The sequence below is a fragment of the Mesoplodon bidens genome (assembly GCF_964165515.1).
Source record: "Mesoplodon bidens genome assembly, chromosome: 2".
Classification (NCBI taxonomy): Eukaryota; Metazoa; Chordata; class Mammalia; order Artiodactyla; family Ziphiidae; genus Mesoplodon; species Mesoplodon bidens.
This window is the reverse complement of record NC_138177.1, coordinates 82,083,475-82,094,883: the sequence shown is the minus strand read 5'-3', so window position 1 is coordinate 82,094,883 and position 11,409 is coordinate 82,083,475.

Below are 11,409 nucleotides of genomic sequence, written 5' to 3'. Positions count from 1 at the left end.
AGATTGTGAACACCTGCTTGTTTCGTTTCCCCCAGCCTGCCTCCCACACAACTGTCAGAGATTGAACTTGTGCAAATGTTGAACTTGGTGTTTTTGCCCGTAGAGAAGTTGGACTGGGGCCACTAGCAACCAGGAGGCTGAATCCTGGTTACTAACATGGGTGTGTTATCATGCCTCATTCTCGTGCTGGGAAACATTTTAGTCCAGGCATTGTCCAGACCAATATTTACAGAGCAACTGATGTGGGCAGTGGTGGTGCTCAGTTCCCCAGAATGAGTAGTTATCTCCTGGATGCTGGAACACTGTTGACCGCAAGCTCTTGACCTCCTGAACAAGGTCAGTACTTAACGGCTGCAAGCTTCACACTCTGTTGTATCCTCCCTAACTCCCCACCCACCTAATACCACCCCCCCCCCCCACCCAGACTTTCCCTTCTGGTGTTTTAGTAGAACTCCTGAATCACCTCCGAGGGTTAATTCCTTGGCATTGGAATACTGCTCCCATCACCACCCAGGATTTCCAGGAGCACACTTTCAATTAGTGGGGAATTTTTTTCTCCTTCACCGTCTAAGGAGTGACTTGGGTGGGAGAGTCACATACATGTAATTTGGGATTAACATCTGCTGGAAGATGCTAAGAACATTAACAGGACCTGAGAGGGTTTATGAAACAACCTCTGGGAGAAGCACAGGCCAAAGCTTCAGTGTGACACACCCTCTACTGCCTTACCTGGGGTGGAGCTTCATCCTCTCCAGAGACCTTCAGCTCCTTGTGCACCTCATGGCAGGTAGAGTCGAGAGGCGGGTCAAGGTGGGGGACATAGAAAGGAGCTGGGAGGCACTATGGTGGGTGTCTGGTATCCCACACCTCCCAAAAGCTGAGGGGGAATTGATGAGGTCAAGCGACTTCCTGCCCCGAATGACAGCACCAGAGCTGGGCCCACAGGGCTGGCTTCTTGCCTCCCGGTCCCGTGCTTTCTCCTGTACACGGGGCTGTGTCCCTCTCCCGAGGGTGAATGCTCTCTAGTAGAATGTGCCGGGCTGGCAGATGAACCACATGTCTCTCGGCTGCTTGAGTGGCCTCCCTCTCTTGAGCAGGTTTCTGTGAGTGCCGCCAAAAAGCCAGGGAAGCTGGGCCACGGCGGGAGGCTCGGCTTCATGCCTGGGAAGGTGATTCCTCACCTAGCTCAGAGCAAGCCCGCCGACCTGTTCCGGCCAAAGCTGCATCACAGATTTGTTTCATCAGAGTCACCACTCAAGCTGCCTTTTACTATAGGAAGTTTCTTACAAGTGGTCCTAGGGGAAGGCATGAGAAGCAAGTGTCACCTGCCTTCTTTTAGGTGATTACCTGGGAAGGAGGGGTCCGAAGCTGGACTGTGTGTGTGTGTGTGTGTGTGTGTGTGTGTGTGTGTGTGTGAGACAGAGACAGAGACAGAGACAGAGAGAGACAGAGAGGGAGAGTGAGTCAGCTTGTGGATCTCAGAGACCTGGGAGATGGGGAGCACTGTTCCCATTTTACAGACAAGGGACCGGAAGCTCCCAGCACCCCAAGGTTTCATATCTTAGGAGAGGCAGAGCCTGTGCACAGCAGCCATCTCCAAGGCCCCAGTCTTCCCAGTCTTATGCCCCCAAAGGCACTCAGTAAACCATAAATCACCGGACAGTATTAGTTGTTATGCCAGCCTCTCGGGGCCCAAGGGCTGAAGAGGTGTTGAGTTGCTTGGTAATAGATCCGCTTCCACTGGTGCAGGAAAGGAATTCCTTGGGCAGGCCAGCAGCTTTTCTCAGACAACCCTCCCTTTGTGAATCAGGTGGGGAATGGTGAGGAGTACCTACTGCAGGCTCACTGACATGTTCCAGGAACATCACCGAACGCCATGTCCTGTGCTGTGTTAGCATTGCCTCTCCCGACAGCTCGGAGATAGGACGATCCCGTTTACAGAGGAAACCAGAACGTTGTACAGCCGGCAGAGCCAGGACTAGGCTATGGGGCGTCTAACTTTGGGGCTCAAGCTTTCAGCCCTTCTACGATATGCTGTTTTGCCTTCAACCTGTATTTTACAGGGGAGCACATGGAGGAGGTACAGAGAACAGGTATCCCGCCCTCCAACAAGAGCATTTGGAGAGTGATGGGCACACGTCCCAAGTCTGTGGTTAGTAAGTGGTATTAAATGGAGGCCAAAGAGACCAACTAAACTGATTAGCTCAAAACAAAAATTAAGTCAACTGACTAAGCTGAAATAAGGTGCCTCTATTGCATTGGGGTTGGCTTATAATTTAACATCAGAATTAAAATGGAAACAGCATCTTTTTTCCCTTAAACAAGAAAAAAGTTACATGATACAGGAATATGTAAACTACCTGCGAGCTGGAGCAGAGGGTACGGGGGTGCGGGAGGACTGTGCGGAGGTCAGGAAGCCAGCTTGCCCACAGCCATGGCATGATGAAACCCACGAGGGAGGGGACTCAGAAAACGAATAGCAAAACCCGAAGCAGTTCCCCGAGGCAAACACCTGTCGATTTTCATGCACTAAATATAGTGGTAGTTGGGTCACCTTATCCCTAAATAAACACTAGCTAGACAAAGACTTTTTAGAAAAGAATCTTGCCATTGGCTCAGGCAAGCTGGAGGCTGGGAGAAGCAGCCTCCTGGCAGCCTCTGACTCCTCGGCCGCCCCTGCTACTTCAGATTCCCTCTGTGCTTCTGCTCTTCTCTTAGGTTGGCTGCATGTACCTGATTATCCTTGTGCCTTTTGTCCCTTCCCCCAAGGTGAGGGATCGGTTTCCTTGGCCTTCCCATGATCAGCACGGGGTGGGAGAAACCCTCCGTCTCTCCAGCGCAGGCCCACGGGCAGCTCTCCAGCAGAGGCTTATTTTCCATCCCACTTCAGATACTACTGAAAGGAACATGGTTCTTCCCTCGCTTTTGCCTTTTGAAATTTGGCTGCTGCTGAATTGGGCGCAACCCCTATGTCAGGAAACGTCAAACCAGAGGCTTGCTGTGTGCTTCCAGCCTCTTGCCCGAGCGCCAGGCCCGTACCCAGCAGGGTACAAGGGACCCGAGGTGAGGAACAACCCAGAAAGGCAGAAGGGCCAGAGCTCCCAACCCAGCACGCCTCCCCTCCTCCCCGCACGCTCTCATAAACCGCTTGCAGCCCAACTTTCCTCGAGATGATGTAAATGAAGATGGTACACACTTTGGGGTTGCTGAGAATTAGAAAAGCAAGTATTTGATACAAAGCCCCAAGCCCAATACAAGATGCTCAGAGATGGTATGTCTTCCTTGCTATCCTCTGCCTTCCAGGGGCTTATAATCTGCTTGTGAGAGGAGAGAGACTATGTGAAAGCACTAACACGTGTGCCACAGATTCTTCAGCTCTGTTGGATATCAGGAAGTAAATAGTAACACTAGCTACAATTTATTGAAACCTACAAGGCCAATTAAGGGTGTCACCTATACTATCAATAATGCTTATGACAGCTCTGCCAGGTAAGTGAGGATACTCTCTCCCCCCATCCCACCTCCCGCTTAGCTGATGAGGAACCAAGACTCAGAGAGGTTAAGCAACATGTCCCAGCCCACACAGCCGCAGAGGGGTTGATCAGCCTGGGCTGAACAGTTTCATACCTGGAGCCAAGATGGTGTGGGCCATGCCCAGCTGTTGGTCTGAGGCCTGGGGTGCCAGCCAGTACTCTGTCCTGGCAGACCACCTCATTGCCCATTGACCCATGGATGGCAATATCATCATAATTCCTACTAGATAATCAATGAGCCTCACTTCTGACCTGTTGCCAACTCACACAGTTCCCCGGAACTTCAGACCTACTTCCCCCACCCCTGTGCTGGGCGGTCAGCAGAGAATGAAAGATACTGTTCTGGACGACCACAGTGAACTCGCTGCACAATGAAGTCATTTTGTTCTTTCACTGAACCACTTCCCTGTACCAGGAATTAGAACCTACATGCTGAAAAAGCCCAGAAACCTCCTGCTCCAGTGTGGCAGGCTCTTTTGTAACTGTGTGACCTACTGGTTTTGCTGGGATGTGCACATTTCTAATAATGGTGATGATAAACAAAGAGGACTTTGCATGGCAGGGGCGTTTCCTCTCTCCAAAGCTGCTGTTTCAGATGTTCCTCCACTGCCCGAGCCCCAGAGCCAGCCCCCTCGTCCCCAACCAGGGCCTGCTCCCCCCTGACCGGGGACCCAGCAGCTCAGAAAAATGGCAAAAACGGTACTGGAGGAAGCAGGGGCTTTCCCTGTCTGAAATTTCACACGAATGCTTTAACCCACCCTGCTCGATTGTGTTTTCTCTCTGCCAGACAAGGGCCTTCCCCCCAGGGAGCAGTCAGTGGCTTCCAGCAGGGTCAGCAGTCAGGGCCTGTGGAAAAGGGCAGGTGGAGGGGGACACTGCACAGCCACGTGGGTTCAGCTGGGGTGAGTTTCTGATCCGGCCATCGTGGAAGCCAATTGGATAAATATCTTATAGGGGACAGTATAAGGATTTTTCTAGCTCAGGGGTCAGCAGTCTTTTACTGTAAAGAAGCATTTAGCAATAATTTAGGTTTTGTGGACCATACGGTTTCTGTCACAACTATTCTACTCTGCTGTTTTTATCACAAAAACAGCCAGAGATAATATGTAAATTAACCGTGTTCCAATATAACTTTATTTCCGGACACTGGAATTTGAACCTCATATAATTTTCATGTATCGTGAAATACCATTATTTTTATTTTCCCCAACCATTTAAAATGTAAAATGTGTTCTTACTTGCCAGCTGTAAGCAAACAGGCAGCAGGACAGATGCGGCCACTGACTGTAGTTTGCCGGCTCTTATTCTAGATGAGAAGCTGCATCACAGAAAACCACTTCTCTTTTTTGTCCCCCCTCCAACCATATCCCTCAACCGGGTGGAACTGCAGACTGCCAGTCCTGTCACCCACATGTCACATTCTCCTTGTGAGCTCCCTGCTCAGGGTCTCGTTGTGGTGGCCCGCTGTACCTGCCAGTGTAAGTTTCTGTCACCACAACTCTGAACTTGAGCCCAGAGATTCTAGCCATGTGGACATCACTGCCCTCCGGCCCCAGATGGTCCTCTTGGCCCACCTTCCACCATACCTCTCGCTCAGCGGGGGAAGCCCCTCTCCCCATGTGGGTCACAATTTCTTCCAGGTTCCCAGAAAGGCTGGACTCTCTCCCTCGGTTCTTCCTAGAGCCCTCAAATATTACAACTCCTATTAGACAGGCTGGTTCTACTCCTTACAATTCCTCTCAGAGACCTTGGGACGCTTTGCTTGGGACTTTCAAGTTGTACCCCTCAGCGCTGAGTCAAATGAATCCTTCCTGCCCACATCCCCCAGAATCCTGAGACACTTGCCTAAGGCTAAAGTGAGCCCTTTGTTCTGGCATCCTGGGGGGTGACTCCCAGACTCCAGAGACCTTTACCACTTCTCTCGGGGGTCCCTGGGGCTGCTTGAAGGTGTAGTAGCTGACAGTACCCCCAGGCTGGGCATCCAGCAGGGTCTGTCCCACCTGGCTCAGACCTCCCTGCCCCAGGAGCTCAGCCTGCACTTTTGCAGCAGGCACATGGGCTGTCAGAGATTTGGAGAAACAATGGCCTGACATACAAAATGTTCAAGAAAGATGGAGGTTCCAAACGGGAAAACTATTGACCTTCTCCCTGATGAGTTCAGAAGGGGATGGGGAAGGCGCTAATGCCATCAGCGACTCTACGGGTCATTCAGGTGTTCAAGGGACAGAGTGATGGAGGGGCCATGATGAGAGACCGGGGCTCAACCCTGCCAAGAATAAGTCAAGAGGCTCAAAAACGTGAAGAGAGTATCTGAAAGACACTGGGCTTCGCTAAGAAGAAAGTGGAGGGCACACGCCTCAGGAAGGAGAGGATGGAGCGGATGATGCTATGCAGCCAGCCCACACGCTCTGTTCTTCCTGGGCATCTGTCTTTTCCCATTCAAGAGGGAACAGGCAGTGAGAGTGAGAAGTGGGTGGGGGCTGAGGAGATGGATGGACTTTGCACTGCCGTTTCCCAACTCTGTGTCCTTTGGTCAGTTTTTTAACCTCTTTGTTTCCTTGGCTATAAAAATGGGGATGCTTACCTGCTATGGTTAGTATAAAGATTAAAGGAACTAAAGTTAGTGAAGACCCTAGCAGTAAATAGATAGTTAATAAATGATAGCCTGTGTGTGTAGGCATGTCTATTTTGTGTTTAAACAGGGTGATTCTTCAGTAAAGTTGAGGCTTTCATTTTGGTCCTCAGATTATCTGATAAAATCACCTGGAGTGCTAGTTAAAAATTCAGGTTCCCCAGATCCCATCCCAAGATTCTGATTCAGTAGGTCTGGCTTAGGGGCTGGGAATCATCCCCAGATAATTCCCACGTGCTTGGAGTTTGGACACCACAGCATTAAAGGTTGAGGAGGAGATGTACCACAGGAGCTGGGATGGCCAGAGGGTCCTTAGGAGCTGGAAAAACGGGGGCCCAGTCCCTGAAGATGACATCCCAGGGCGCAGAAAACACTCAAAAATAGGATCACATGTCACAGTTCTCAACAAGAAAAAAAGGCAACCAGAAACATCAAACCAATAATCTAGATGTCCACACCCTCAGAATTAGTTTGAATTTTTAAACTGTTGCCCACAGAGATTCAATAAGAGAGACAAATCTGCCTTTTTCTTAGGCTTCCAGATCAAATGCAAAAAGACTGATTTGTTTTTGTGGTTTTAGTTGACTATTGTTAATACATTGCATTTTAACTTCAGATTCTGAAAAAAAAAATCATTGTTCCTGGGGAGGAATTGTGTACTGAATGGTAATAAAATTAAGGGAATTTATGATTTGCAGAACAAAACTGAGTCTAAGAATTGAAATCCACTCAGAGGGTGGTGGTAAGAGGTTTTCGCTTCCCATGATAAAATCCCTTGTCTTTTTTTTTTCCAATAAATTTATTTTATTTATTTATTTGGCTGCATTGGGTCTTTGTTGCTGTACGTGGGCTTTCTCTAGTTGTTTAGTTTTCAAGTGTTTTCTGCGCCCTGGGATGTCATCTTCGGGGACTCTCTAGTTGTGGAGAGTGGGGGCTACTCTGTTGTGGTGCGTGGGCTTCTCATTGCAGTGACTTCTCTTGCTGAGAGCACGAGCTCTAGGCGCGTGGGTTTCAGTAGTTGTGGCACGAGGGCTCAGTAGTTGTGGCTCGCAGGCTCAGTAGTTGTGGTGCACGGGCTTAGTTGCTCTGTGGCATGTGGGATCTTCCAGGATCAGGGATCGAACCCATGTCCCCTGCATTGGCAGGCAGATTCTTAACCATTGCGCCACCAGGGAAGTCCCAAAATCCCTCGTCTTGAAGGTTTAACTCTGCAAGGAGAATGTTCCCATGGGCAGAGCAAGTGACCAGCAGCTCTTCCCACCCCTCTGGAGCCTTCACTCTAGTGACCTGGGGAGCTGCCCCCACCCCCGCCCCTGCATGGGCACCACCAACACCCTTGGTTCCCTGGAGCCAGCTGAGACAGTCTGGATGTTTTAAAACAACATTTTACTACATTTTAAAAGAGAACAAAAAGAAAATAAATATAGAAAGAGCAAGGAGTATAACCATAGGGCAAGGTGAAGAGCATTGCTTCTGGTGCTCCCCGAGGTCAACTGGTCCTCGGGGCTCCAGCCCACACCATCCTTGGCTGGCCAGTCCTGTGCTCCAGCTCCTAGGGGCTGGCTCCCAGTCTCAGCCTTCACTGGTGGGACCCACAGTTACTGTCACTGCTACTCCAAGGCCACATCCTTGATCTCTTGACACTTCCTGGGTCCAGACTACAGAATCCAGGGACAGATTCCCTGCTGCTCTTTACCGAGGATCTTCTCTTCTGATTATGACATCTTCTGAGCTGAGAGAGTTTCCAGAGAAAACCTCACTGTGCAGGTGAGACACAGCCTGCCTCTTTCCTGTGCACCTCTAGCTGTGGCATCCATAAATCAGGACCGATCACTTCTGGTAACCTCACTGGTCCCTGGTAGACTGCATTTCCCACCTCTTTTCAGTGGGAAGCCCTGTTCCAATCAAGTCAGCCTGTTCTCAAAAGCCTTCACTTGTTTCTCTTTGCCTGTAGAAAGGCTCCAGATCCTCCCCTGTTGGTCTCGAATCACCTTCAGGTCTCTCTCCCATCCCCCCCATCCCCACGCCCTCCACTCAAGCTTCCCCACTGGTGAGAAGGGAAGACAGGCTGGTGAAGCCTTCACTATCTATACAATACTCACCAGTTCCCCACTGGTCCCATCGAACCTGGTGTGAGATCTGGCAGGACACTGGCCTGGAGGCCAGGTGACCATGTCCTAATCTGGCTTGTGAGGCCATGTTTCTTCAGGTCAGGCACTGGGCCTCGCTAGGCCGCAGTTTCTTCATCTGCAAAATGCAGATATTGGACTAGCCCATCCATAGAGGCATTAGCCCACAGGTCTAAGCTGAGCCTGATGCCACAGTGACCTTGTGACTCAGAAAAGCTGTGAAGGACTCGGGTGCTCAGAGGAGGCCTGACATGATGTAGGGCCCTTGCTCATGTTGGTCACAGAAGTGCCCTTGGGACCTTTCTTTGAGCTCAGCCTTCTCATGAGGAAGAAATGGGTCAACTCTACTTAGTAGATGCTTGAGGAGTGCTTACCCCGTGCCAGGCTTGGTGCTGGGCACTGGAGATCCAAGGACAGATGAGAAGCAGTCCCTGCCCATGAGGAGCTTGTGGACTCCTGGGAAACACTGTATAAAAGCACACAAGAGTCACACTGTGGATCATACTAAAATGGAGGGGTACAGTGTTAGGGTCTCATTAGAAGGAATGACTGGGGAAAGCCCTCCAACCTTGGAGCTGGGTCTTACAGGATGAGTCAGTTTGTCTACACGTGCCCTGGGGACTGGGGAGGCATTGGGAAACCACTGAAAGTTTTTGAGCTGGTGAGTGACACCATCGGATTTGCGTTTGAGAAAGATCACTGTGGTCACTGTGTAGCAGATGGAGGGGCAGAGGTGAGACTGGAAATGAGGAGAGCCACGGGGAGCTCAGCAGTGGTCCAGGTGACACATGATGAGGGGGTGTTGATGTGAACTTGGACACAGAACAATTACAGAGACCTTTACAAATGTAAGCATCACCAAAAATAGCTTTATAGAATTTGTTCTGTGGACGCACGGGCATGTGGCATACTTGTTTATGTTAATCAGTTATTGTATTTTATCCCCTGGAATGTTCTCACTTGTCTCCATTCTCCCCAAATCAGCTGTCTTCTCTCCCTCACCCAACACCGCCCCCCACCAAAGCTCATGACTCCCTCTCAGCCCCACTTCAAGCATAATCAGTCTCCTAGCAAAAGCCAAAGAAAGTGTCTAAGTCACTCTTTCTCAGGGATGTGCTTTTTGGATTATGGGGAGGGCAGTCCTTTGTTGAGGGACTATCCCATGCACTGCAGGACACTTAGTGTCCTGGCCTTTGGGGAACTAGATGGCTGTAGCAGCCCCTAGTAATTATGACAGCCAATGTCCCCCTATACTTCCAATCTCCCCTTAGGGGGACAATACTTGCCTGATGACTGTTCATGCTGCCACACATAGTCCTGTCTCCCAGACAGCTGCTGTATACAGGTGTGTCCCTTGTCTGCCATTCCCTGAAAGATTGGCTTCCCCGGAGACAGCATTAATCATCCCAGCCCCTCCAATCAGGTCAGCTAAGAGGACACAGTTCCCACCCAACCTGCTTGCATGCCTGAAATATCTTTATTCTACCCTCATATTTGGTTGAATTTAGCTGGACATAAACTTCTAGGCTACAAGTCATATTCCTTTAGAATGTTGAGGCATTTTTTTCATTGCTTTTTGCCTTCTAGTATTGCTGTTGAGAAGTCTGATGCCACACTAGCCCCTTATCCTTTGTATGTGACCTGTTCCCATTACCTGCCCTATTAGGGTCTTCTCTTCAGAGGTTCTGAAATTCAGTGATAAAGTGCCGTGTGTGTGTGTGTGTGTGTGTGTGTGTGTGTGAATTTACATTCACTATGCAGGGTACTCCATGGGTCATTTTATTTTATTTTTATTTTTATTTTTATTTTGCGGTACGCAGGCCTCTCACTGTTGTGGCCTCTCCCGTTGCGGAGCACAGGCTCCGGACACGCAGGCTCAACGGCCATGGTTCACTGGCCCAGCCGTTCTGCGGCATGTGGGATCTTCCTGGACCAGGGCATGAACCCGTGTCCCCTGCATTGGCAGGGGGACTCTCAACCACTGCGCCACCAGGGAAGCCCACCATGGGTCATTTTAATTTGAAAGTCATGTCCTTCAGTTATGGGAAATTTTTACTTTTAAAAATTTTTCCTCATTTTCTCCTCCTGGATTTTGATTATTCAGATGTTGGACCTTCTGGTCTAATTCTCTAATGCTACTGTTTCCCTCTGGTTTTCAATCAAATTCTCTGTCTCTCTGTCTCAATATATATCTATATCTATAATTTTCCTTAACTTTCCGAGTGGTATCCTGAATATCCTGAGCATACTTTCTAAATTTTCTGTTGAATTAAAAATTTTTGCTATCAAGTTTTTAACTTTCAAAGGTTCTTTTTTAATACTCTTTTTTTAGCTTTCTACTCTATTTCACTGATGCAATAGCTTCTCTTATCACCCCAAGAATAGTATTTATACATTTTGCTGATATTTTCTCATGCTTCTTTTCTCTCTTTTCTCCAAGTTCCTTTTCTCTGTTTACATATTTTACCCCATCTTTCATTTAGAGACTTTCTTCAGAAGGTAGAAAACGCTTGGCTGTTCATTTTTATTTGGGAATGAGTCACTTTAATATTAATTAGAAGCTCTAGTCAGTGCACGAGGCATACTTATACTTTCCAGTCTTCTCTGTAGAGGGATGGGCAAATACTCAGCCATGTTTTGTTGGGAGACCCCCAATGTGGATGTTTGTAGGTATTTTCTCTTGAGCTGGCCAGTTTTTCCCAAGAGGAATCTTTTAGCCAAATATGTATCTGGAGGCACAAGCCTGACTTACAGTCAAGTGTGTGGACTTTCACTTAATCTTCACTCTCAGAATAGTGTCTCAACCATCCCTTAGCTAGTGTTGATATCCCCCAATCCAGAGCCTTTTCAATTCAGCTCTGCAGAGTAAACCTCCCATCTTCTACCAATGTCTAATCTGCTCTTGTTTCCATCCATAGTGTTTTTCATTTCATACATTATAGTTGTCATCTCTAGAAGTTCAATTTGGGTCTTTTTATGTCTTCCACTTCTTTACTTACATATTCAATCTTTCATCTTTTTGAAAATATGGAATAAAGTTATCATAACATTTTTGTACTTTATGTAGATTTTTTCTAATTAAAAGACTTTTTAGGACTTCCCTGGTGACACAATT